The following is a 26,363-nucleotide window of genomic DNA, read 5'->3' as shown; positions in this document are numbered from 1 at the left end:
TGGTTTGAATTTAACGGAAATGGGAAATTTCAAATCTTCCCACAGACTGAAATCAATATCACCCAAATGTTAAATAATATAATCTCAAATATCACCTCCTATTGTGGTACTGAATATACCAATTGGATAGAATTGTTAATTAATCAGGCTGAATGTAATTATACTCACATTATATTTCACAGGACTCCAGCTATTCATTTTCTTTTATAGCCTTCGAGGCCTGGTTTAACAAAACTAAAGATAGATACAAAGGTTAGGGGAAAAATATCTGAACCTGAATGGTGTGATTGGTTTCTCCAAAAAATCCAAAATATATCATCCCATAAAAATAAGTTTATCCTGTTTATTACCTAGCAATCTTCAGTCCCCATATTTAAGGCCCCTAGGAGAATTAAGTGAACTGCATTTCTTAGTATTACTGCTGCTGATATGAATCAATTTTACTTGTACACAATGGACTTTACCATTCTGGAGAATATTTAGAGAGGGGCCAAAAGGACCATGATCAAACTAACAGAGACATTAAGTACTGTGTTAGGAAGAATCAGAACCAGGACTGGAATCACAAACCCTTGTAGTATAGGAATATTCATCAACAACTTAACACCTTGGGGCAATTGTGGAAACATGTAATTCAAAGGCAACCAGGATGGAATCACAGTCTAATACAGGATTAACAGTAGGAGCAAAATTAGAAAGAAATTGAGGAAGAATTGGGAACTGGACAGCTTGAAATGAAGTCCTGTTGCAACAAAATATTGCTGAAGAATCGTCCCAAGCCCTCACCTGTATAACTGAACAACTAGCTATTCAACAATTACTTGTGCTGAACTACAGGATTGTACCTGCTTCTGGGAGCAACTGATACTGGGCATGGAACTGCATGTGGAAAGATTAAAAGAAGGTGTTTTGATGATCCACATTTTTATGTGGATCATACCATAGATATGAAAACTGAAAGTTGGTATTTGCAAATTGAAACTACTGAAAACTGAACAAATGTAGCTAGTGTAAAAATATAAGTTTTCTCCCACACCAACGTGGAACAAATGTGTTCAAGGGTGCCTGTCATTCAAAGACACAGGCACGCAGAAGACAGGAACTATAATTCAAATGTTACTATTGATATTGACAGATGTTAGAAATGGCCTATGTCCCCAAGATTTGGAACAAGCTGAGCCCACTTGTTTTCAATTTAATAGTTTTACATGTACTCTCCAATGAGCACCTCATAATCAAACTTGAATAATCAATAATATAAGATATTGTATCATATTGGAAACAACACTTGGAAAGATGAGACTATTTCTGTAGGCAGGGGTTTAACTTGTAAGAATAAACTTGCATAATTGATGGATATTCACAAGAAATATATTGGACCATGCAAGAAAAATTTCTACAGAAAGCTTTAGACTACCAAGCCTCACATGTTGATGATACATTAGGTATCAACCAGGTTAAGCTAAGAGGAGAGCTGATGAATAACTCTCAAATTGTAGAGCAGTTAGAAAAACAAGCTACTAAAACTAATCAACAATTTGATAAGGGGGAATTCTTATGCATAGCTAATCAAGAATCTGCTTTAAGTATACATGGCTAAAATGATATTTTCAAGGGCTATTTTACCTAAAACCAATATTCTTTTACTTTTTAAAAATCATCCTATCATAATATTAATTGTGGCTTTATTATGTATAATTCTTGGGCTTGTTGGATATGTAGAATATTAATTAAGAGCTCAAAGAGAAATCAACACTACAGTGCAAATTTCATGGAGAATCTGCTACTACAAAATAGTATCTTAAGGAGAAATGATTGTAGGGAAACTGAACTTCATAGAACCTTACTGGGGCATGTTGAAAAATGTGACTATCTTGGGGCGTCTGGGTGGCACAGCAGTTAAGCGTCTGCCTTCAGCTCAGGGCGTGATCCTGGCGTTCTGGGATCGAGCCCCACATCAGGCTCTTCCGCTATGAGCCTGCTTCTTCCTCTCCCACTCCCCCTGCTTGTGTTCCCTCTCTCGCTGGCTGTCTCTGTCTCTGTCGAACGAATAAATAAATAAAATCTTTAAAAAAAAATGTGACTATCTTATGTGCTACGTACACTGTCGGGGCAAACATAAGAGGTAATGTGAAGAATTATAAAGATTAGGACATCAAAGCAAGCCTGATCAGGAATGATAAAAAACAGGATGTGAGAGTGAGCTCAGTGTAAGTACCAATGCAAATTGGATATCCCATTTGCTAAACGTAAATCATAGTTCAGTTTAAGTATTTTTATTATTCCATTTACCTCTCTATTAGATTGTCCATAAAAATTCATTCATTATTTTCTTAGTTGTGCCATTGAAATTTAAAATATACATCCTTGAGTTATTAAAATATAATATAAACTAGGAAGTTTACCGCTTCTTGGACAACGTAAGAGCTTTACAAGTGAACCTGTATATTCCCCTTCCAAATTATACTTTGTTTTTGTCATGTTTTTACAGTTTAAAAACATGTGATATTAATATTACTGTTTTATGTACCCATCATTCATAGGGCTCCTGGCTGGCTCAGTCGGTAGAGCATGTGACTCTTGATGTCTGGGTTGTAAGATTGAGCCCCATGTTGGATGTAGAGATTACTTAAAAATAAAATCTTAGGGGAAGCCTGGGTGGCTCAGTCAGTTAAGCATCTGCCTTCAGCTCAGGTTATGATGTCAGGGTCCTGGGATGGAGCCCCACGTTGGCTCCCTGTCAGGGAGTCTGCTTCTCCCTCTCCCTCTGCCCGCCCCCCCCACTCGTGCTCTCTCTCTCTCTCTCTCAAATAAATAAATAAATAAAATCCTTTTAAAAAATCTTTTTAAAAAAAGAACTGCAATATACCTATCATTCATTCAGATTTGCTCACAGAATTTTCAATGAACTATCTTATGGAAGTATCTTTACTACCTTCAGTAAGGTGAACAAATCAGAAGTGTACAACACAGGAATTATCCCAAGGTGAACACACTGTGTGACTCCCACTTAAGTCAAGAAATACGATATTATTTCCAACTCAGAAGCCCTGATTTTGTTCCTACCCTGTCACTATCCACACACCCTCACCAAAGTTAACCACACTCCCAAATTTAATTCTCTTCATAGATATCCTAATTGGTTTTGCCTGTTTTTAAACTTTATATAAATGAAATCATACATAAGTAAGCTTTTTTGTCTGGCTCGTCATTATGTTTGTGAGATTCATGTGGTGGTAGGCATTGGATTTTTTCCAGTTCAGAGTCATTTATGAATGTTACTACTATGAATACTACTATTCTTACTCATGTCTTTTTATGCGCATATATAGGCTTTTCTGTTGGAGAAATTGATAGGTCCTAGATATGCATGTGATGACCTTTTGTAGCTGCAAATATTTCCCAAAGTGGTTACACCATTTTAACATATCCCACCAATATTTGCCATTGTCAGTCTTTATTAATTTTAGCCATTTTGGTGTTCATGTGTAATGGTAACTCATTGTGGTTTTAATTTGCATTTTTAATAACCAGTGTGATTGAAAGCTTTTTCTTATGATTATTGGTCATTTGGCTATATTTTTGTTTTGTGAAATGTCTGCTCAAGACTTTGACTTTCTTTTCTCTTGCAGTGTGGTCTGAATTTTTCTTAATGATTTTTAAGAAATTATTACATAGTCTAGATACGGTATCTTTATTGGTTATGTGTTCCAAAAATAAAAATAAGATGGGGCGCCTGGGTGGCTCAGTTGGTTAAGTGTCTGCTTTCAGCTCAGGTCATGATCTCAGGGTCCTGGGATCGAGCCCCGCGTCACCCTGCTCAGCAGGTAGTCTGCATCTCCCGCTCCCTCTGCTTCTCCCCAACTCCCCACTCATGCGCATGCTCTCTCTCTCAAAATAAATAAATAAAATCTTTAAAATAAATAAAAATAGCTTCCACAACTTTATGGCTTTTCTTGTCTCTATCTTATTGACAACTTTTGTTCATCAAGTGTTTCTAATTTTAATGAGGTCAAATTTGTCTCTTTTCCTTTACAGTTAGTATATTCTATGTCCTGTTTAAAAATCTTTACTTATGCTAAGGTCATAAGCATATTCTCCTAGGTTCCTTCCAGAAACTTAGTAAGAAGTTTTTACATTCTTATTAACATCTATAATCCATATGGAATTGATTTTAGTGGCTGGTGTGAGAGGCTAAGTTTCATTTTTTTCTATGTGGATATCCAAAGCACCATTTATGGAAAACGCTATCCTTTCTCCTTTACTCTGTTGTGCCACTTTCTCAGAAATCAACTAGCTATGGATGACTAGGTCTATTTCTGGACTCTGTTTCATTTCCTTAGCTTGTTTATTTTTGCCTCAATATCACCTAATTACTATGGCTTTCTAATAAACCTTAAAATGTCAAAATTTAAATCCTACAACTTTGTTCTTCAAGATTATCTTGGTTATTCTTTGCCCATTTGTGTCTATAAATCTTTGAATCAGAATTTACACAAAGAGAAAATCCATGGGGGGTTTTGATTGTGATCCCACTGAATCTACAGGTCAATTTGGTGAATATAGACGTCATGTAGAAGGTGAAGTCCTCCATCTGTTTTGCTCTTCTTGAATTTATCTCAATTTCTTAGTTTCCCATGTAGAAATCTTGACTTTCTTTGGATTTGTTCCTAGTTACTTGATGTTTTTGTATTCCACTATTAATGTGTCTTTTCTTTTGCCTTTATTCTCTTTTTTTGCAGAATTTTATGTGTGGGTGCATTTATTTAAATAATTGTTCTCAAAAAAGTAGAAAATACCTTAAGTAGTCCTAATGACCTCCCCCCCCCAGATTTATTGAGATAAAATTAACATGTAACATTGTATAAGTTTGTGATGTATAATGTGTTGATTTGATACACTTATATATTGCAAAATGATTACCACTGTGGCATTAGCTAATGCCTCCATCATGTCATGTAGTTACCATTTCTTTTTTGTGGTAACATTTAAGGTCTACTCTCTTGGTAACTTTCAAGTATGCAATACTGTATTGTTAACTTTAATCACCATGCTGTACATTAGATCTCCAGAACTTATTCATCTTATAACTGGGAGTTTGTACCCTTTGCCCACCGTCTCTCCATTTCACCCTACCCACCCACAGCCCCTGGCAACCACCATTCTACCCTTTGTTTCTACTGGATAATCTAACTTCACTTTCCAATTGTTGTTAACTTTGTATCTAGAAAAGTTAATAAACCTTTTTTTAATTCTAATAGTTTACTTGTAGATTCTTTCTAATTTTCTACAAAGACAGGTAGATAGGAGTTAATTCCTATCTTTCAGGATTGTTGTGAGGATAACAAGGATAATGGTGATGATTGCCAGCAATTAATGAACACCAACTATTTTTCAGGAGTTGTTCTCCTTTCAAAAGAACAACTTTCAAAAATAAACCAAAATGCAGACTGTAGTGTTAGATTGTCCTCAGCTCCTCATATGTAAATGTAGTCTTAAGACCCAGAAGCTCAGGAGGGTGAATTGCTGGCCCTGGTGAGTATTAATGATGGAGATGCATTTGAAAAAACAAGAGTCTGTCCAAGGTGGAGAAACCAGGATCTATTTGGACTTTTCACAAAATTTCAAGGTATTTTTGAGTGCTATCTACTCCTGCAACCACTTAGAAAACCTGTAGGAAGATCATCATGGCAGCGTGGTACTGTTTGCCTGGATGCAATTTCTTAAGGAAAAGACCCTAGCTGAATATTGTCTCTTTTGACCCCAAGACAGGGGTTCTCAGAAAATGGTGCAGAGAAGGATGGCTCAAGCCTCTACCACAGAGCTAGATTTTGGAGGACCTGATAGTGCTGATGTAGACAAGAAGAAGTTGTGGATGAGATCCACGCAGATTGTGGAATCGTAGTTGAGTCTGATCCAGAAAATCTTGGACTCTGGTCAAGCTCAGCAGATAAAATGCATGTGATAGTAAATTGCTCGTATGCAATATCTGTTTCTGTGAGAAGGTGGGTAGTGAATGAGTAATGCATGAACTTTTTGGAGTGCAGGCATGCATACTGCAAAGCCTGTCTGAAGGACTGCTTTCAAATCCAGATCGGAGATGGCCAAGTTGAATGCCTCAATGCCCAGAACCCAAGTGCCCTTTGGTGGCCACTCTTGGTCAAGTCAAAGAACTAGTGGAAGCAGAGTTATTTACCCATGATGATTGCCTTCCCCTCCAGTCACCTTGGACTTGTTGGCTGATGTGATGTACTGCCCCTGCTCATGCTGCCAGCTGCCTGATATGTGGGAACCCAGCTGTACAATGGACATCTGCTGTGGCTGCAGCTCTTCCGTCTATACTTTGTGCAGACTGACCTACCATGGGGTCTCTCCATGTAAAATGACTGCAGAAAAATTAATAGTTTTATGAAATGGTACTTGCAAGCAGATGAGGCCAATAAAAGACTTTTGGAATAGAGGTGTGGTAAGAAAGTCCTGGAAGAGATGGAAAGCAAGAAATAACTAGAAAAGAACTCAAAAAGCTGCTCATGTTGTGGGACTCCCATGGAGAAATTAGAAGGATGTAACAAGAGGGCATGTCCTGACTATATGCAATATTTCTGCTGGATTGGGTTCTCTCTCTAGAGCAAACCCTTATAAACACTTCACTGGTCCTCCTTCCCCATGTTTTCACTGGTTGTTCCAGGCTGTGGATGTTAATGGAGATATTTGAGAAGATGAGATTGACCTCCTCCTGTTTGAGATTTGGAAGTGGAATGGTTTGTCTTAATTACATTAAATACACAGAGTAACTTTGTAGAATTTTTAGGGTACTGTTCATTCACTCTTCCTATGTAAAAGATATGGAAGAACAAGGTTTATATTTTCATATAGTACTACTTATTTAGGCACATTCATACATTTTTCAATGAGCATAATTGGGAAAAGTAAAAGCCAAAGTTTCAGAAAATGAAAAGTGGATATTAAACATAAATATTACAATGTGTCCAAAGCTCTGAATAGCTAAAAATTAAATATGTATTGGTTGAGGGAGAGTGGGAGATCCAGGCTTCCAGTTATGGAATGAATAAGTCATGGGAACCAAAGGCATAGCATAAGGAATACAGTCAATGATACTGTAAGAGCAATGTATGGTGACAGATGGTAGGTACACTTGTGGTAAGCATAGCATGATGTATAAACTTGCCAAATCACTATGTTGTCCACCGGAAACATATGTAACATTGTGTGTCAACTATATTCAAATAAAAATAAATATGTAAAAATAAATAAATAAAAATTAAATATTTATTTTTTTTCCCAAGCTTTAGGTAAAGAGAGGGGTCAAGAGTTAGATTTATAGACCTTTTTACCTCTGAGAAACATCCCTCTAAGATATTTTATGTGAACCTCCTTGGTACTATCTCTTAAAATTGGGATGGGCAGAAGCCTTATTAAAATTGTACTGAGAACCTCATCTCATTTACTCCATGTTACATTCCTTTCAACCTGATCTCTGCTAAGTTAGTTCTCTTTGGAGGAAGCCCTTTACTCTATAGCTGATTTGATGGCCTAGCGTCATTTTGATCTACTGCTTTTCAGAATAGAACTTATAGATAATGTTAAAAATATTTTGATACCAACAAAGGCTGTGGGTCACTCCATACTTCTTAGTGGTGTATAGTCCACTTCTTTTGAATCAAGTCTAGAATGTAATGATACTGGCTCAGAAGAGTTTCAACCCCAGGGGCACCTGGGTGGCGCAGTCGTTAAGCGTCTGCCTTCAGCTCAGGGCGTGATCCCAGCGTTCTGGGATCGAGCCCCACATCAGGCTCCTCCGCTAGAACCCTGCTTCTTCCTCTCCCACTCCCCCTGCTTGTGTTCCCTCTCTTGCTGGCTGTCTCTGTCAAATAAATAAATAAAATCTTTAAAAAGAAAAAAAAGAAGAGTTTCAACCCCATTCAGCTTTCCTGGACAGTAAAGCCTAGATTCAAAACGACTTGTCTTTGCTGTCTTTTGTTCTATATTCACGCTACCTTCTGTTGGTAAGGACAATTTTAATATTATCTCCAGTAGCTCATAGTTTTATTCCCTCTTCTGGAGTAAGACAAAGCCTTATATGTTCTCAAGCTAAACTTTCTTTAATTATCTGCTTTGTCCACATCACTGTAGTTCCAATCCCAACTTTCTGAATTCTTTTTAAAGTTGTTCTTTAATGAGCTATGAGGATTTGACTTTCTACCCTTTTTATAACAGCAATGTCTGGGGGCATCATTTTGGCCTGATACTTCGATCTCTATTTGGGAGTTTTGTTTGCTTTTTGAAAAAATGTCTTTCCTTATGGTTTGATGAGGACCTTGGTAGCAAAATAAGAGTTTTTGAAAAAAGAAAACAGAATTTAGCTACAGTTGGGAACATGTTCTTTTTTCTTATCTTATCAGTGAAAATTTGGGGAATCACTATTTTTTTAAAGATTTTATTTATTTATTTGACACAGAGAGCGAGCACAAGTAGCGGGAGTGGTAGGCAGAGGAAGAGGGAGAAGCAGGCTCTCCCTTGGAGCAGGGAGCCCAATGCGGGGCTCAATCCCAGGACCCAGTAGGGATCATGACCTGAGCTGAAGGCAAATGCTTAACTGACTGAGCCACCCAAGCGCCCCGAAAAATTGGGGAATCACTTCTAACCATTTTATGTATGTGTCCAAAGAATCACCAAGGACTGTTTCTGGGTTGTTTGTGAGGATGATTAATCTTAAAAATAAAAATAATTTCTAAAAGTTATCATTAAAAAAGACAGAATAGATGTAGGCTTTGCTCTATGGAAGCCACCAAAACTCTCTTTCTCACTGCTAGTAGAGAGGAGCTGAAGAAGGAGGAGGATTCTGAAAGCAGAGAGCAAACCTCTGGTGGAAGCTGGGTAGAGAAGGCAGTGAGATTGTGACACGAAAGCGGAGAAGCACAGACTGCATTTGTGAGTCACTCCTGGGGTTGACCAGCAGACTGGCTGCTGAGGAAGTTACAGTTCAGGGTTACTGTGGAAATCGATCAGAATTTAGAAGTATTGAACCCCTGGCACTGAGGTATTTATAATCCATCCTTGGGTGAGCCCAAAGAGAAGCATTATTCCTTCCCTTTCCTGTACCTCACTTTTGTTTAAGCAAGCTCACTTTCCCCATTAAAGGAGAATTGCAGAAACTACAACAAAGAGGTGATACTGTGTATTCACTTTGCATTTGACCAATTTACTAGTTTGGGCCCTGGGTATCTCTGTGTCCCTAGCAGAAGATTTAAGGCCAGATCTAGCCCAGGTGCTAGTAAATACAAATCAGTAAGTAGTTAGAAGGATGGGTTGTGGAGGACTTTGAACACCAGATTAATGAATTTGGATTTTAGGCATAGCCTATACAAGTTCCAACATCAAGGGAAGAAGTGTGGGTCAGTGGAAAGGGCATGGGCTTGGGAGCCATTAGGAGACGAATGCGAGCCTTAGTTCTGCCTATTTAACAGGAGCCATTTGACAAAGGGCCCTTTGAGAACAGTTGAATGAACTTTCTTATTCTTAACTAACTCACACCAAAGCAGCATTTATCCAGTAACAGCCAAATGAAATAGAAGACTACATCAGCAATTTATAAAAATTAACAAATGATTTGGTTATTAATAGAATGAGGAAGTGGGAAGACTGGGCTTCCACGTGATCATTCAGGGAGAAAAGCTTTTGATTCTTCCGAGTTGGCCTTATATTCAGCAAAGCTGTTGAACTCTCTTCTGAATCCTCTTAGTTTGTCCTTTGATTGATTCTGTTGGTTTTTCCAGGTAAGTGGTTGTATCATCTGCAGGTGATGACAGCTGTATCTCCACCTCTTCAGTCCTTGCACTGTTTCTTATATTTCCTAATAGCATGGGCCAGGTTCTCCATTTACAATAGTAGTGGAAATCCTTCCATTTTTTTTCTTTCCAGTTTTAAAGGGAATGTATCAAAAATTCCTTGAATAAATATAACGTTCTCCCCAAGAGTTTGGTGTTTAGTCTGTAGCATGTTTAGTGGGTTCTTTTCCCTTTCTAATTTCTTAAGATAGTCTACAATAACCGGTTTTGAAATGTATAAAATACTTTCTCTGGTTCATTTAAGGTAATCCTATAATCCTATCCTTGTATCTATCAACAGAGAATTACATTGTTAGATTTTCTGATATTATATCATCCTCACATTTTTAGATCTAGCCTAATTAATTATAGTGTATTTTTTAACACATTAGCAAGTCTGATTATCTACAAATTTTATTTGGAATTCAGGCACATAGATCCAAAGGAAATATGGCCCATTGTTTTTCTGTTCTTAATTGTTTTCTGTTTTTGAAATCAAGATAATACCTCCTAAAATCGTCTGGGCAGCTCTTACATTTCCTCTATTTTCTGGAACAACTTGTATAAGACAGGAATTAACTGTTCCCTCAAAGTTTGCAAGATCTGAGATGACCATCTAATTCAACCATAATTAATGTAAACAGGACACATCTGAGAATACAGGACAGAGTTATTAAAATTATGCTAGGGCAAAAGAGCGTGAGCAAAGACTATTTTAAGCACAACAAACTGGAACTCAGTGTTAATGTTTTATGAGTATGAGACTTAGTGGGAGGAGAGTCCTCCCAGCACCGTGCCAAAGTCTTCATGCTTGGTTGACCTATTCAGGTTTACATTCCTTCCAGTGCTACTCTTGATGGATTGCTTTTCTTTGAAGTATTTTTTAAATTTATTATACATCTCTGTTCATCATAGAGCAAAATGTTCTGTAGAGCTGGCATATGCCCAGATCACCATAAGTGATTTTTATATCCCTTCGACCTCTTTCAATCTAGCACAGTCCCCATTTTATCACACACTGACTTGAAGACATTGGGCCACTTGTTCTTACAGTGACCCGTCTTCTGTTTTGCCTGGTTTTCCTTAGCTTGTTCACCAATACATCTTGTAAATGGTTTTATTGATTCAAATTAATATTTTTGGCAAAAATGCATCAGAGGTGAAGCTCTGTTCTTGATATTGCAACACATCAGAACTCAATATCTGCGTGTCACTTAATCTTCAGATTCACAACTGAAGTAAAGTGATGAGTGTCTGATCTTTTTTTTGAACAGGGCTCGTTTTCCCATTTTATATTGAAAGTAAACAATATGTGCTATTTTGCCGATACAAATGTCTAGTCCCATGTCAATCATACACTTAATGGATTTAACACAAGTTATAGTCCTTGCCTGAGTCAATAAATTCTTCAGGATTTGCAGGATACAACTCAGTAAAAAGAACTTTCCCTCATCAGCTAGAGCTATTTGGTTACTAGAAATACAGCTCCTACTGGAGAGGCAGGATGAATACTTAATTCATTCAAATTAGTTACTGGTGTTCAAAGTAAGAAGTTTGTTTTGTTGTTATCTCAAAGGGGGACATATGAGTTTTTCGGATTATCCATCTCTGAGTATCATCAGGCAATTATGTCTTTTCACTGATTCAGTGTATTTCAATCCATTATATTTGGCATTATTTTTGATGCTCAGATTATCCTAAATTTAGCAAGTAGAAATTTCTTCCAGCAGGATCCTGTGTCCTTTATAATCTCATACTTTTTAAAATACTGCAATAAAACTATAAATATTTATTAACGTCTTACATAAGTTCAAACAGCAGGTCTGATAACTAGTGCAATTTCAAAATAGTGGTGAGCATAAATGATATCTCAGGATACATACACCATCTTTAATATAACAAAATTATTTTAATTCTTTTGGTGGTAAAGTCAGAGGAATAGCTAATACTAATGAATTTGTTTTTTGTTTTGTTTTGCTTTGTTTTTTAAGATTTTATTTATTTATTTGAAAGAGAGATAGAAAGAGCCAGAGAGCACAAGCAGGGGGAATGGCAGAGGGAGAGGGGGAAGCAGGTTCCCCCCTGAGCAAGGGCTTGATCCCAGGACCCTGAGCTGAAGGCAGACCCTTTTTTTTTAATATTCAGTTAACAAACATATATTACATTATTAGTTTTTGACATAGTGTTCAATGATTCATTAGTTTCATATAACACCTAGTGCTCATCACAACATATGCCCTCCTTAATGCCCATTACCCGGCTACTGTTAACTGACTGAGCCACCAAGGCACCCTGAGATTTGTTGTCCACATTCATAAATCAAGAAAATGCTTAAATTTCAATTAAAGTTTTTTGACAATAAAGACATTATTTCTCCATTCATGTATATAGCCCTCAACTTATGAACATGTACTAATGGGAAAAGCTTTGGCCTCAGAGTAAAAACAAAAGGCTTGGCAATCTAGGGCTACCACAATATCTACCCCTTGTCCCCAGCCTCATTGAGATATAATGGACATATAACATTGTATTAGTTTAAGGTATAAAATGTAATGATTTGATATATGTGGCATACAATGTAATGATTTGATATATGTATATATTGTAAAATAATTACCACAATAAGTTTAGTTAACACCCATCACCTCATATAGACACACCTTTTTTTCTTGTGATGAGAACTTTTAAGATTCACTCTTTTAACAACTTTCAAGTATACAATACAGTGCTGTTAACTGTAGTCACCCTGCTGTACATTAGATCCTCAGAACTTACTTATCTTTTTTTTTTTAAGATTTTATTTATTTATTTGACAGAGAGAGAGACAGCACAAGCAGGGGGGTGGGAGAGGAAGAAGCAGGCTCTTAGTGGAGGAGCCCGATGTGGGGCTCGATTCCAGGACTCCGGGATCATGCCCTGAGCCGAAGGCAGACGCTTAACGACTGAGCCACCCAGGCGCCCCTCAAAACTTATTTATCTTATAACTGAAAATTTGCACCTTTTGACCACCTTCACCCATTTCCCCCAGCCAACCCCCACCTCTGAAAACCACCAATCTGTTCTCTGTTTCTATGAGTTTGGTTCTTTAAATTCCACATGTAAGTGAGATCATACAGTACTTGGCTTTGTCTGACTTAATTCACTTAGCATAATGCCCTCAAGATCTATCCATGTTATTACAAATGGCAAGAATTCCTTCCTTTTTTGGCCAAATAATATTTCAATATATTTATATTGCAGCATATTATATATATATATATATGAATATCATTATATATTATATATTAGAATATTACATAATATACTGCAATATTACATATATTTATAATTTATGTATATATAATGTTAAATATATCACATTTTCTTCATTCATTCATCCATTGATGGACACTTAGATGGTTTCCTTGTCTGACTATTGTAAATAAAGCTGCAGTGACCCATTATTTTTTTAAAGCTTCCATGATTTCAGCACAAGAAAATGTCTTATGCTCACCTTGTATGTTCCCAGCACTAGATGAAGATTCAACTATTTCTCTAAAGAGCCTAGATTCCTTTTAATGAAGAGTTGATTTTGAGGCCAAAGTCTGGGCATTAGGCTCATTGCTAATAAGATGTTATTGCTTCTAGTAGTTTCAGTCGATAAAACTAAATGAGCTATATTTTATTTTATTTATTTTATTTTTTTAAAGGAACAGATTTTTTAAAAAGTAAACTCTACCCCCAATGTGGGGCTCAAACTCACCTGCCCCACTACCCCAAGATCAAGAATCGCATGCTCTACCAACTGAGCCAGCCAGGGGCCCCTAAAAGAGTTTTATTTTAAATGCCTATGAGGTATTTGGATTTTTTTTTTTTTTAGCCATCTAAATTTGGGTCTCTAGAACCCTCCAAGAAGCCATATAGTTCAATAAGAAAAGCAAATAATTCATGCCTACAACATAATCAGAAGACAGAGACTCATACGTTATTAATCCATTGAAATGTGTTGAGATTTTCCATATAGCCCAGTATGTGATGATATTTTATAAATGTCCTGTCTATACTTGAAAATAATTAATATTGTTAGGATGTAGTGTTCTATGTGTGTATATTAGCTCAATCTCATTAATTGGTGCTTATTAACCCTATTGTTTATAATATCTATCAATTACTTAGAGAGGTGTTTTTAAAACTCTCACTTTAGTTGTAGATTCATCAATTTCTTTATTTCTGATTCTTTTTATAGATATATATCTCTATACTGTATTATTTGGTACAAAAATACGTTTAAAAAACATATCTTTCTAGTGAATTGAACACGGTGATCCTTTTTATCTCAGTGATGTTTTTCCCTTGAAGTCCATTTTTTTTATCCTAATTGAGCTAAACCAGCTTTCTTTGGCTTAGCATTCACTGAGAGATCTTTGTATCTTCTTTTCCTTTTCACTTTTCTTTACCTTTTAATCCCAAATACTCATCTCCTAATTTATATGTAAATTTAATTCTATCTTGTTTGCTTTTAGCTCCCCAAAATAGTATTGTAGTTGTTTCATAAGTGAGTGATTGCTTATATTTGCCACATATTTATAAATACCATGCTTTTTGTCCTTCGTGAATCTCAGACCTTCTGCCTAAAGCATGTCCTTTAGAATGCCCTTTAATGAGACCTTATTACAGCAAATTCTCCTAGTTTTTGCCTGTCTAAAAATGTCTACAGTGCACCTTCATTCTTAAATAACAATGTCACTACATACAGACATCTGTGTAATAGCATTCTAGTTTTAGCATTGCCTGTGACCTACTGAATGACCTTCGGAAGGTCACTTTTCTCTCTGGGGCTTAGTTTCAGTCTGCCTTCTTCACAAAACAAACTACAGAGTATGGCAGTACTGGTGGGCACTAAAAAATAACCATGGGGAGGGGGGACCTGGGTGGTATAATTGGTTGAGTGGCCGATTCTTGGTTTCGGCTTAAGTTGTGATCTTGGGGTCCTGGGATCAAGCCCCGCATTGGGCTCCCTGCTCATTGGGGAGCCCACATTTTCTTCTTCCTCTGCCGCTCCCCCTGCTTATCCTCTCTCTATCAAATAAATAAATAAAATTTAAAAAAAAAAAGATTCTCTCTCTCCCTCTCCCTCTGCCCCGCCCCCCCCACCCCAGCTCACACACACTCACTCTCTCTCAAACAAACAAACAAACAAACAAACAAACAAAAAACCACTGGGCAGTAACCACTTCCCATAAGGAAGCAGATTTGTTTTTGTCAGTCACGTGCAGAGGGAGGGAACTTAGCTGAAGTTGACCTAGCAGACTGACAACATTTAACGTGTCCCAGCTAGCCACCAAGTGAGGGAGTAGGATACTGCTTAGCACCCAGAACAAAAGTGGGCTCTCCCTCCTAGTAAGGCAAAAGGACAAATTTAAACCACTTGCCTTTTTGTGCGAGACACAAATAATAATGGAAATATTTGGGGGGGTGCGCCTGGGTGGTTCAGTTGGTTAAGTGGTCCAGCTCTTGATTTTGGTTCAGGTCATGATCTCAGGGTTGTGAGGGCGAGCCCTGCGTCAGTCTCCATGCTGGGTGTGGAGCCTGCTTAAGACTCTTTCTGTTCCTCAACCTCTGTCTCTCCACCCCCCAAACCCTATGCTCATGCCCTCTCTCAAAATATACATATATATATATATTCTTTTTTTAAGAAAAAACTTTTTTTTAAAGATTTTATTTATTTATTTGACAGAGAGAGACAGCCAGCGAAAGAGGGAGCACAAGCAGGGGGAGTGGGAGAGGAAGAAGCAGGCTTCCAGCAGAGGAGCCCAATGTGGGGCTCGATCCCATAACGCCAGGATCATGCCCTGAGCCGAAGGCAGATGCCCAACGACTGAGCCACCCAGGCGCCCCAAGAAAAGAAAACTTTTAAATAATCAACTGCCTTGCCCTCCCATTAGGGGAAAGTTATGGAGTACTTATGCATTCAGGCTTGTGCTGGACCCCCCAGGGCACAAAGAAGGCCGAAAGGTGAGAATAAAAATTGAGGGAAAAAGGAAGGCAAGAAGGTCAATTAATATTTATCAAGCAACTGGTTTGTGTCAGGCTCTGTTCTAAGCAACAACATGGGCAGTAATTACAGATAGAGATTAGGAAAGTGAAGTTCAAACGGGTGTTAACTTTCCCAAGGTCATCGGCCAAGAACAGAGATTTATCTGAGGTCTTTAAGTACATTTTCTTCACAGAGACAGGGCGAGGTGGAAGTGCGCAGAAGAGATATTTATCAAATGATATTGTTGAGTCAATATTTTCTTAATAGCCATTATTAATTTAAATATATCCAATTATTGGTGCAGACAAGAAACTTGTGGGGCCATTTTCCATGTTTGTTTCATTTCATGAGTTGGAAGATCCAGTGATCCCTGATCCCCTGTGGCTTTTTACCTGTAAGAAAAGATAATATAGGACACATATAATAAATATGACGAATAATAGGAATTACAGACCTCATGGAGGTTAGGGTTAATTTCATAGGACCCAACAACAAACTTTGAAGACTGGGTGGCTTACAGAACTTCTTCGTTAGCATTAGTCTTTGTAAGAATTGTTTTATCAAGCTGGAGGTTATCTGCTTTCCTAGCTGACTGCGTGGGAGGAGGGAACATTTTCTTCTTATTTTGTTGAAATTTATTTCACCAACAGTGAGTAGGAGTTAGAGTTTTAGGGACAAGTCCTGGACTCTCGATGATTATAAAGAGGAGGAGGGAGAAGCCAGTTGAAAACCTACAGACAGACAAAGGAGAGTTTTTAACTAATAAAATACGGAGCATGTGATGTGAACTGTTGGGGACTGGAAGTGAACAGTCAAGAAGGAATTCCTGAGACATCTTCGGTGCAAAAAGGGTGTTCGGTTTTGTTTTTGTTTTAAAGATTTTATTTATTTATTTGAGTGAGTGAGAGCAAATGCACATGGGCAGGGGAGGGGCAGAGGGAGAAGAGAGTCTTAAGCTGACTCCCCGCTGATCATGGAGCCCAATGAGGGGCTCAATCTTACAACCCTGAGATCATGACCTGAGCCGAAATCAAGAGTCAGACGCTTAACCTACTGAGCCACCCAGGTGCCCCAAAAAGCATGGTTTTATTAAAGCACAGGGACAGGATCTGTGGGCAGAAAGAGCTGCACTGGGGTCATGAGGAGTATACTTTCAAGTTGGGAGGGAGTTAGGGATAGTTTAAGTCTCTAAGGAATTTGGAAGCAAGATTTCCAGGATCTTGAGGGGCTAGCTGTTTTTAGGATAAGGTCATTTACTACTGTCTAGTAAAACCTTAGTCATGAGACCCTTCAGATCTATATCAGTGGGACATATGCTTGGAGGATCATTGCTAACCTGTGTCTTGGGAGGTAGAGAGAAAGGAAGTTTCCAAAGGGATTTTCATACGTTAAAGAAGACTCACAGGATCCTGGAGGTCAGGCTAATGTCTAGGCTATCTCTGCCTGTTTTAAGTACTTGTCTATGGGCTGTAAATTGTAAGGAAGTTTAATTTTTTTCTATATTTCTTTTGCCTCTGTTCTCCATATCAGCATGTAATATATACTTTACACTTAAAATTCTCCTCTCTTTTGCCATTAAGTGATGCTTTATTCTAGACTTGAGGTTGCATCTTGTGCAACCTTCACTCCTTTTTTCTGGAGATCTTCTTTTTCTAGAAAGCACTATCCTCCTCCCCCTTTTTTAGTAAACTCTACCCCAAAGATGGGGCTTGAACTCACAACCCTGAAATCAGGAGTTGCACGCTCTTCCAACTGAGCCAGCCAGGCTCCCCTAGAGTGCACTACTCTTTAGTATTCTCCACATGAGAACATTTATGATGTGTTTTTAGGGCTGCAAATTATGCAACCTCCCATAAGTATCACTGCTAAATATAAATGGTTTCTTCATATGCCATTACTATACTATACTTTTAAATTTTTTAAATTTAATTTAATTTATGTATTTTTTTAGTAGACTCTGTACCCAATGTAGGGCTTAAACTCATGACCCAGAGATCAAGAGTCGCATGCTCCACTGACTGAGCCCGCCAGCCGCCCCTATATTGTATGTTTTAAAGTCAAGAAAACACAAGCTGAATGAGTGTTGGCTTTTTTAAATTCCTTTTTAAAAAAATATCTAGGGGCGCCTGAGTGGCGCAGTCGTTAAGCGTCTGCCTTGGGCTCAGGGCGTGATCCCTGCGTTATGGAATCGAGCCCCACATCAGGCTCCTCTGCTGTGAGCCTGCTTCTTCCTCTCCCACTCCCCCTGCTTGTGTTCCCTCTCTCGCTGGCTGTCTATCTCTCTGTCAAATAAATAAATAAAATCTTTAAAAAAATAAAATTAAAAAAAATAAAAAAATATCTAATACTAAGAAACCTATATACACTTTGCTTTTACCAGCCCCCTCCCTCAGGGCCCCTTCACACTTCTCCTTTCTCTTTCACTTTCACTTTCATTCCCTTAGACCTTTCTCTTTTTTTTTTTAAGATTTATTTATTTATTTATTTATTTATTTATTTATTTATTTATTAGAGAGAGACAGCCAGCGAGAGAGGGAACACAAGCAGGGGGAGTGGGAGAGGAAGAAGCAGGCTCCTAGTGGAGGAGCCTGATGTGGGGCTAGATCCTGGACCACCAGGATCACGCCCTGAGCTGAAGGCAGACGCTTAACAACTGCGCCACCCAGGCGCCACCCAGGCGCCCCCCCTTAGACCTTTCTAAAACTTAATCTTCCGTTAATCAGATGATAACGTCACTGCCTAGCTCTCCTTTACACATGAATTTTTGCAAGAGATCAGTTAATATCAAGCCTCCATCCTCCTTCGAGACCTCCATTTTGGTTATGGATTTGTAAGTCACAGCTTCCACTCCACCTTTCAATCTGCAAGACTGACACCTCCTTAGTCCAGCCAACAAACTATGACTTAATAAATCATGGCATGCATTTGAAAAGAAAACAGTCTCATCTTTGAGAATCCATTTCTGCTCTTACTCTTTCTTTCAGCTCCGGGACAGCATGGGTCTTGACCACGCTGATTCCCCAGAGTTGTTTCAGAATGTCCACTAGACTTAACTGGTCATCATCCAGACGGGTCCAGAAAGGTCTCCAACTACATATGTCACAGTGCTTACCATGGTACCCCACCTAGAATCCCTGTCCAGACTTCACTCCCCTAGCTGCCAGGAGCGCTGGGTGCTGACAGCCCACAGCTGAGTCTCCCTGGACTTGCCCTCTACTGGAAGAAGCTGCCATACCAAGGTAATGTTATATGTCAATTATACCATAGATAGATAGATAGATAGATAGATAGATAGATAGATAGATAGAAAGAAAACTGTTCTAATAAGGAGACTTTAGTCCAATTAAAAAAAAATATTGGGGCCCCTGGGTGGCTCTGTCAGTTAAGCATCTGCCTTCAGCTCAGGTCATGATCCCAGAGTCCTGGGATCCAGCCCCACATCGGCTCTCTGCTCAGTGGGGAGTCTGCTTCTCCCTCTCCCTCCCCTTCTACCTCTGTCCCTACTCACATGCTCTCTCTCTTTCTCTCAAATAAATAAACAAAATCTTTTTTAACAAACATGTATCTGGACCACACTTCATGTATATAAAAATCTGTTTAAATATATACAGAAAGCCTTCAAATGTAGATATGAACTGTTTTCTTTACCAGAAAGTAAAACCACTTTGATAATAATGTTGAGCAATTTTGAAAGAATCTAAAACATACTAATCAAGGCTGGTTAAAGCTAAAATGTTCTTTCTCTGTGTGCATCATGCCATAGCAAGGTGAGAGAGTACATTTTGGGTGCAAATAAGCAGCTCCCTGTGAACAGCAAAGCCGGTCAGCAGACAAACAATGCCTGCCAGTCCCCGAAGGTCCAAATTTGAGTCCTGACCTTGGATGAGGGCAATACTTTGAGCAGTGTCATAGGAGGTTGGTCAGTGGGACAGAAAAGCATGGGTGCAGGCGACGGTTTGTTCCTCGGAGCACGCTGCTTCTTGCACGGGGGGATTCTTCTGATGGCCCAGTGGTGCTACAACCAAGGGGATGACTAAGAAACCCAAGAAACCACAGCAACTTTTTTCATGACACATCTCCAAAGGCAAGAGAAACAAAAGAAGAAATGAACTTGTGGGACTTCATCAAGATAAAAAGCTTCTGCACAGCCAAGGAAACAGTCAACAAAACAAAGAGGCAACCTACGGAATGGGAGAAGTTATTTGCAAATGACACTACAGATAAAAGATTAGTATCCAAGATCTACAAAGAACTTCTCAAACCCAATACACGGGAAACAAATAATCAAATCAAAAAATGGGCAGAAGATATGAACAGACACTTTTCCAATGAAGACATACAAATGGCTAACAGACACATGAAAAAATGTTCAACATCATTAGCCATCAGGGAAATTCAAATCAAAACCACCTTGAGATACCACCTTATGCCAGTTAGAATGGCAAAAATGGACAAGGCAGGAAACAACAAATGTTGGAGAGGATGTGGAGAAAGGGGATCCCTCTTACACTGTTGGTGGGAATGCAAGTTGGTAAAGCCACTGTGGAAAACAGCGTGGAGGTCCCTTAAAAAGTTAAAAATTGAGGGGCGCCTGGGTGGCGCAGTTGTTAAGCATCTGCCTTCGGCTCAGGGCGTGATCCCGGCGTTCTGGGATCGAGCCCCGCGTCAGGCTCCTCTGCTAGGAGCCTGCTTCTTCCTCTCCCACTCCCCCTGCTTGTGTTCCCTCACTCGCTGGCTGTCTCTCTCTGTTAAATAAATAAAATCTTAAAAAAAAAAAAAAGTTAAAAATCGAGCTACCCTATGATCCAGCAATTGCACTACTGGGTATTTAACCCAAAAATACAGACGTAGTGAAGAGAAGGGCCATATGCACCCCAATGTTCACAGCAGCATTGTCCACAATACCTAAATTGTGGAAGGAGCCGAGATGCCCTTCAACAGATGATGGGATTAAGAAGATGTGTTCCATATATACAATGGATTATTACTCAGCCATCAAAAGGAACGATTTCTCAACATTTGCCAACAATGTGAACGGGACTGGAGGAGATTATGCTAAGTGAAATAAGTCAAGCAGAGAAAGACAAGTATCATATGGTTTCACTCATTTATGGAACATGAGAGATAGGAGGATCCATGGGAGAGGGAGGGGAGGAATGAAGGGGGGGTAAACAGAAGGGGGAATGAACCATGAGAGACTATGGACTCTGGGAAACAAACTGAGGGCTTCAGAGGGGAGGGGGGGTGGAGGATTGGGATAGGCCGGTGATGGGTATTAAGGAGGGCACATATTGCATGGTGCATTGGGTATTATATGCAAGTAATGAATCATGGAACATTGCATCAAGAGCTGGGGATGTACTGTATGGTGACTAATATAACAAAATAAATATTTTAAAAAATCCATCTCTATAGACTAATTTTGACTGTTAAAAAAAGTATCAGTTATTTAATTGAAGACCTAGGTTTACAGTTCATTTTCCTAAATGTTGTTATAATTAATAAAAACTTATCTGATCTACAAAGCATAAGAAATTTAGGCATTTATTTAACTGTTTTATAAAATGATAAATGAACTAAAAGCCTTGGGTAAACTAAAAAGATCGTGAGTGTGTTTTTATTTCCCACTGAGGTAAATTCAGAGAGAATAAAAATATAATTGTTCAGAGGAGTTAAGATGGCGGAGGAGTAGGGGACCCCTTTTTCAGCCGGTCCCCCGAGTCGAGCTGGATAGGTACCAGACCAGCCTAAATAACCACGGAATCAGCCTGAGACGCAGGATGATGCATCTGGATCTCTACAAATGAACATCTCCAGCGCTGAGTATTGAGGTACCAAGAGGGGAGCTGTAAACCGTGCACGGATATCGGAAGATAAACGGAAGGGGGAGGGAGCCGCCGTGTTTGGGCGCCGGGAAGCGGCAGCCACCTGCACGGGGGAGCGGGCACCCGCGAGAGAGCGGACTGAGACCGGTGAGCGCGCGCCACCAGGCATCTCCCGGAACACCGGAATCCCGGTGTGCTCACGGGATTCAGACTGAGACCGGGAACTCCCGGATCGCGCGCGGGGCGGCTGGCGGCTGGCGGGCCACCTGCACGGGGGAGCGGGCGGACTCGCAGTCGGCACCCGCGAAACAGCAGACTGAGACCCTGAACCGGGTGCGCGCCACCAGGCTTCTCACGGAACTCCGGAATCCTGGTGTGCTCACCGGGCATAGACTGAGACCGGGAGATCCGGGAGCGCGCGGCGGCTGGCGGCGTTAGAAACACAAAGGACAGAGACGCGCCGGCCCTGGAAGTGAGGGCTGGGACGCCGGGTGTGGGGCGCACATCCCAGGACGCTGCAGGGTTGAGCAGCACCAACAGTAACAGAGTTAAAGTGGCCAGAACATCAGTGGAGAACGGGCCGCAATCCCTCTGTTCTGCGACAATGCAGCCTCTGCTGCTCTGACCCTCAGAAGAGGCATAGCCGGCCGCCAGGGAAAGCCGCCAGAGAACAAAAGCCTGGAAATACCGGCTCAGAGAGTGCCCATCCCCATCCTCCCTCGCAGGGGACACGGAGACTCTACCCAAACAGGGTTGCCTGAGTATCGGCGCGGCAGGCCCCTCCCCCAGAACACAGAAGGCAGGCTGAAAAATCAAGAAGCCCACAACCGGAGGCGCCTGGGTGGCGCCGTCATTGAGCGCCTGTCTTCGGCTTAGGGCGTGATCCCGGCGTTCCGGAAAGGAGTCCCTCATCGGGCTCCTCCACTGGGAGCCTGCTTCTTCCTCTCTCACTCCCCTGCTTCTGTTTCGTTCTTGCTGACTGTCTGTCTCCCTCTCTCAGATAAGTAAATAAATAAAATCTTTAAAGAAGAAGCCCACATCTCTAAGATCCCTATAAAACAAGGGGCACGGCCTGGGACCCAGTCAATAATTTTGGGCTCTGGAAACCCCGCAACCTCTCTTCATCAGAATGACAAGAAGGAGAAGCCCCCCCCAGCAAAGAAAAGACAGTGAGTCAGTGGCCTCTGCCACAGAAGTAACGGATATGGATGTAACCAAATTATCAGAAATGGAATTCAGAGTAACAATGGTCAAGATAATGAGTAGACTTGAAAAAAGTATTCAGGAAAATATTACTGAGAATATAGAATCCCTAAGGGTGGAAATGAGAGCGAATTTGACAGAAATTAAAAATTCTATGAGCCAAATGCAGGCAAAACTAGAGGCTCTGACGGCCAGGGTCACGGAAGCGGAGGAAAGGGTTAGTGAATTGGAGGATGGGTTAATAGAGGAAAAAATAAAAATAGAAGATGGTCTTAAAAAAATCCACGCCCACGAATGTTGGCTACGGGAGATTACTGACTCAACGAAACGATCCAATGTTAGAATCATCGGCATCCCCGAGGGGGTGGAGAAAAACAGAGGTCTAGAAGAGATATTTGAACAAATTGTAGCTGAAAACTTCCCTAATCTAGCAAGGGAAACAAAAATTCGTGTCCAAGAGGCAGAGAGGACCCCTCCCAAGCTCAACCATGACAGACCTACACCACGTCACGTCATAGTGCAATTCGCAAATATGAGATCCAAGGAAACAGTATTGAAAGCGGCCAGGGCAAAGAAATTTCTCACGTACCAAGGCAAAGGCATCAGAATTACATCAGACCTGTCTACACAGACCTGGAATGAGAGAAAGGGTTGGGGGAGCATTTTTAAAGCTCTTTCAGAGAAAAACATGCAGCCAAGGATCCTTTATCCAGCAAGGCTGTCATTCAGAATTGATGGAGAAATAAAGACATTTCAGAATCGACAGTCACTAGCCAATTTCGTAACCACGAAACCAGCCCTACAGGAGGTATTACGGGGGGTTCTATAAAAGTAAAAAGGCCCCAAGAGTGATACAAAACAGAAAGTCACAGCCAATACAAACAAAGACTTTACTGACAACATGGCAGAATTAAAAGCATATCTCTCAGTACTCAGCCTGAACATTAATGGTTTAAATTCTGGTTTCAAATGCCACAGGGTTGCAGATTGGATAAAAAGAAATGACCCATCCATTTGCTGTCTACAAGAGACTCATTTCGAACCCAAAGATGCACTCAGACTGAGAGTAAGGGGATGGAGTACCATCTATCACGCAAATGGACCTCAAAAGAAAGCTGGGGTAGCAATTCTCATATCAGATAAATTGGATTTTAAACTACAGACTATAGTTAGAGATGCAGAAGGGCACTATATTATTCTTAAAGGAAGTATTCAACAAGTGGATATGACAACTATAAATATATATGCCCCCAACAGGGGAGCAGCAAGATACACAAGCCAACTCTTAACCAGAATAAAGAGACATATAGATAAAAATACATTAATAGTAGGGGACCTCAACACTCCACTCTCAGAAATAGACAGAACACCCTGGCAAAAACTAAGCAAAGAATCAAAGGCTTTGAATGCCATACTCGACGAGTTGGACCTCTTAGATATATATAGAACACTACACCCCAGAACCAAAGAATACTCATTCTATTCTAATGCCCATGGAACATTTTCAAGAATAGACCATGTTCTGGGACACAAAACAGGTCTCAGCCGATACCAAAAGATTGAAATTATCCCCTGCATATTCTCAGACCACAACGCTCTGAAATTGGAACTCAACCACAAGGAAAAATTTGGAAGAAACTCAAACACTTGGAGACTAAGAACCATCCTGCTCAGGAATGACTCGATAAACCAGGAAATCAAAAATCAAATTAAACAATTTATGGAGACCAATGAGAATGAAAATACAACAGTCCAAAACCTATGGGATACTGCAAAGGCAGTCCTAAGGGGGAAATACATAGCCATCCAAGCCTCACTCAAAAGAATAGAAAAATCTAAAATGCAGTTTTTATATTCTCACCTCAAGAAGCTGGAACAGCAACAGAGGGACAGGCCTAATCCACGCACGAGGAAGCAGTTGACCAAAATTAAAGCTGAAATCAATCAAGCAGAAACCAGAAGTACAGTAGAGCAGATCAACAGGACTAGAAGCTGGTTCTTGGAGAGAATCAATAAAATTGACAGACCACTGGCAAGACTTATCCAAAAGAAAAGAGAAAGGACCCAGATTATTAAAATTATGAATGAAAAAGGAGAGGTCACGACGAACACCATTGAAATTGGAAGGATTATTAGAAATTTTTATCAACAGCTATATGCCAATAAACTAAGCAATCTGGAAGAGATGGAATCCTTCCTGGAAACCTATAAACTACCAAGATTGAAAAAGGAAGAAATTGATTTCTTAAACAGGCCAATTAATTATGAAGAAATTGAGTCAGTGATAAACAACCTTCCAAATAACAAAACTCCAGGCCCAGACGGTTTTCCTAGGGAATTCTACCAAACATTCAAAGAAGAAATAATACCTATTCTCCTAAAGCTATTTCAAAAAATAGAAACAGAAGGAAAGCTACCAAACTCATTCTATGAGGCCAATATTACCTTGATCCCCAAACCAGGCAAAAACCCCCTCAAAAAGGAGAATTACAGACCGATTTCCCTAATGAATATGGACGCCAAAATCCTCAACAAGATACTTGCTAATAGAATCCAACAGTTCATTAAAAGGATTATCCACCACGATCAAGTGGGATTCATACCTGGGATGCAAGCGTGGTTCAATATTCGCAAATCAATCAGCGTGATACATCATATCAACAAGAAAAGACTCAAGAACCATATGATCCTCTCAATCGATGCCGAAAAAGCATTTGACAAAATACAGCATCCTTTCCTGATTAAAACCCTTCAGAGTGTAGGAATAGAAGGTACATTTCTCAATCTCATAAAAGCCATCTATGAAAAGCCTACTGCAAATATTATTCTCAATGGGGAAAAGCTGGAAGGCTTTCCCTTAAGATCAGGAACACGACAAGGATGCCCACTCTCGCCACTATTATTCAACATAGTACTAGAAGTCCTTGCAACAGCAATCAGACAACAAAAAGGGATCAAAGGTATTCAAATCGGCAAAGAAGAAGTCAAAATGTCTCTCTTCGCAGACGACATGATACTCTATATGGAAAACCCAAAAGAAGCCACTCCCAAACTATTAGAAGTTATAGAGCAATTCAGTAACGTGGCGGGATACAAAATCAATGCTCAGAAATCAGTTGCATTTCTGTACACGAATAACGAGAACGAAGAAAGAGAAATCAGGGAATCCATCCCATTTACAATAGCACCAAAAACCATACGTTACCTTGGAATTAACTTAACCAGAGACGTAAAGGACCTTTATTCTAGAAACTATAAATCACTCTTAAAAGACATTGAGGAAGACATAAAAAGATGGAAAGATATTCCATGCTCATGGATCGGAAGAATTAACATAGTTAAAATGTCCATGCTACCCAGAGCAATCTACACTTTCAATGCTATCCCGATCAAAATACCGAGAACGTTTTTCAAAGAACTGGAACAAATAGTCCTTAAATTTGTATGGAACCAGAAAAGACCCCGAATCTC

The 26,363-nt window shown here is 39.7% G+C and overlaps 1 long non-coding RNA gene and 1 pseudogene across 1 annotated transcript in view; both read left to right on the top strand.

Moving 5' to 3' along the window:
- The window catches only part of LOC148108048 (uncharacterized), a 305,012-nt gene that overhangs the window by 242,123 nt on the left and 36,526 nt on the right, over window positions 1-26,363 (top strand). The window lies entirely within an intron of this gene.
- On the top strand, window positions 5,488-6,844 carry LOC123800789 (E3 ubiquitin-protein ligase RNF14 pseudogene; annotated as a pseudogene).

This window comes from Ursus americanus, chromosome 22 (genome assembly GCF_024610735.1).
Source record: "Ursus americanus isolate L20-20 chromosome 22, mUrsAme1.1.p, whole genome shotgun sequence".
NCBI classification, from domain to species: Eukaryota; Metazoa; Chordata; class Mammalia; order Carnivora; family Ursidae; genus Ursus; species Ursus americanus.
This window is presented reverse-complemented; position numbering and strand designations above follow the sequence as displayed.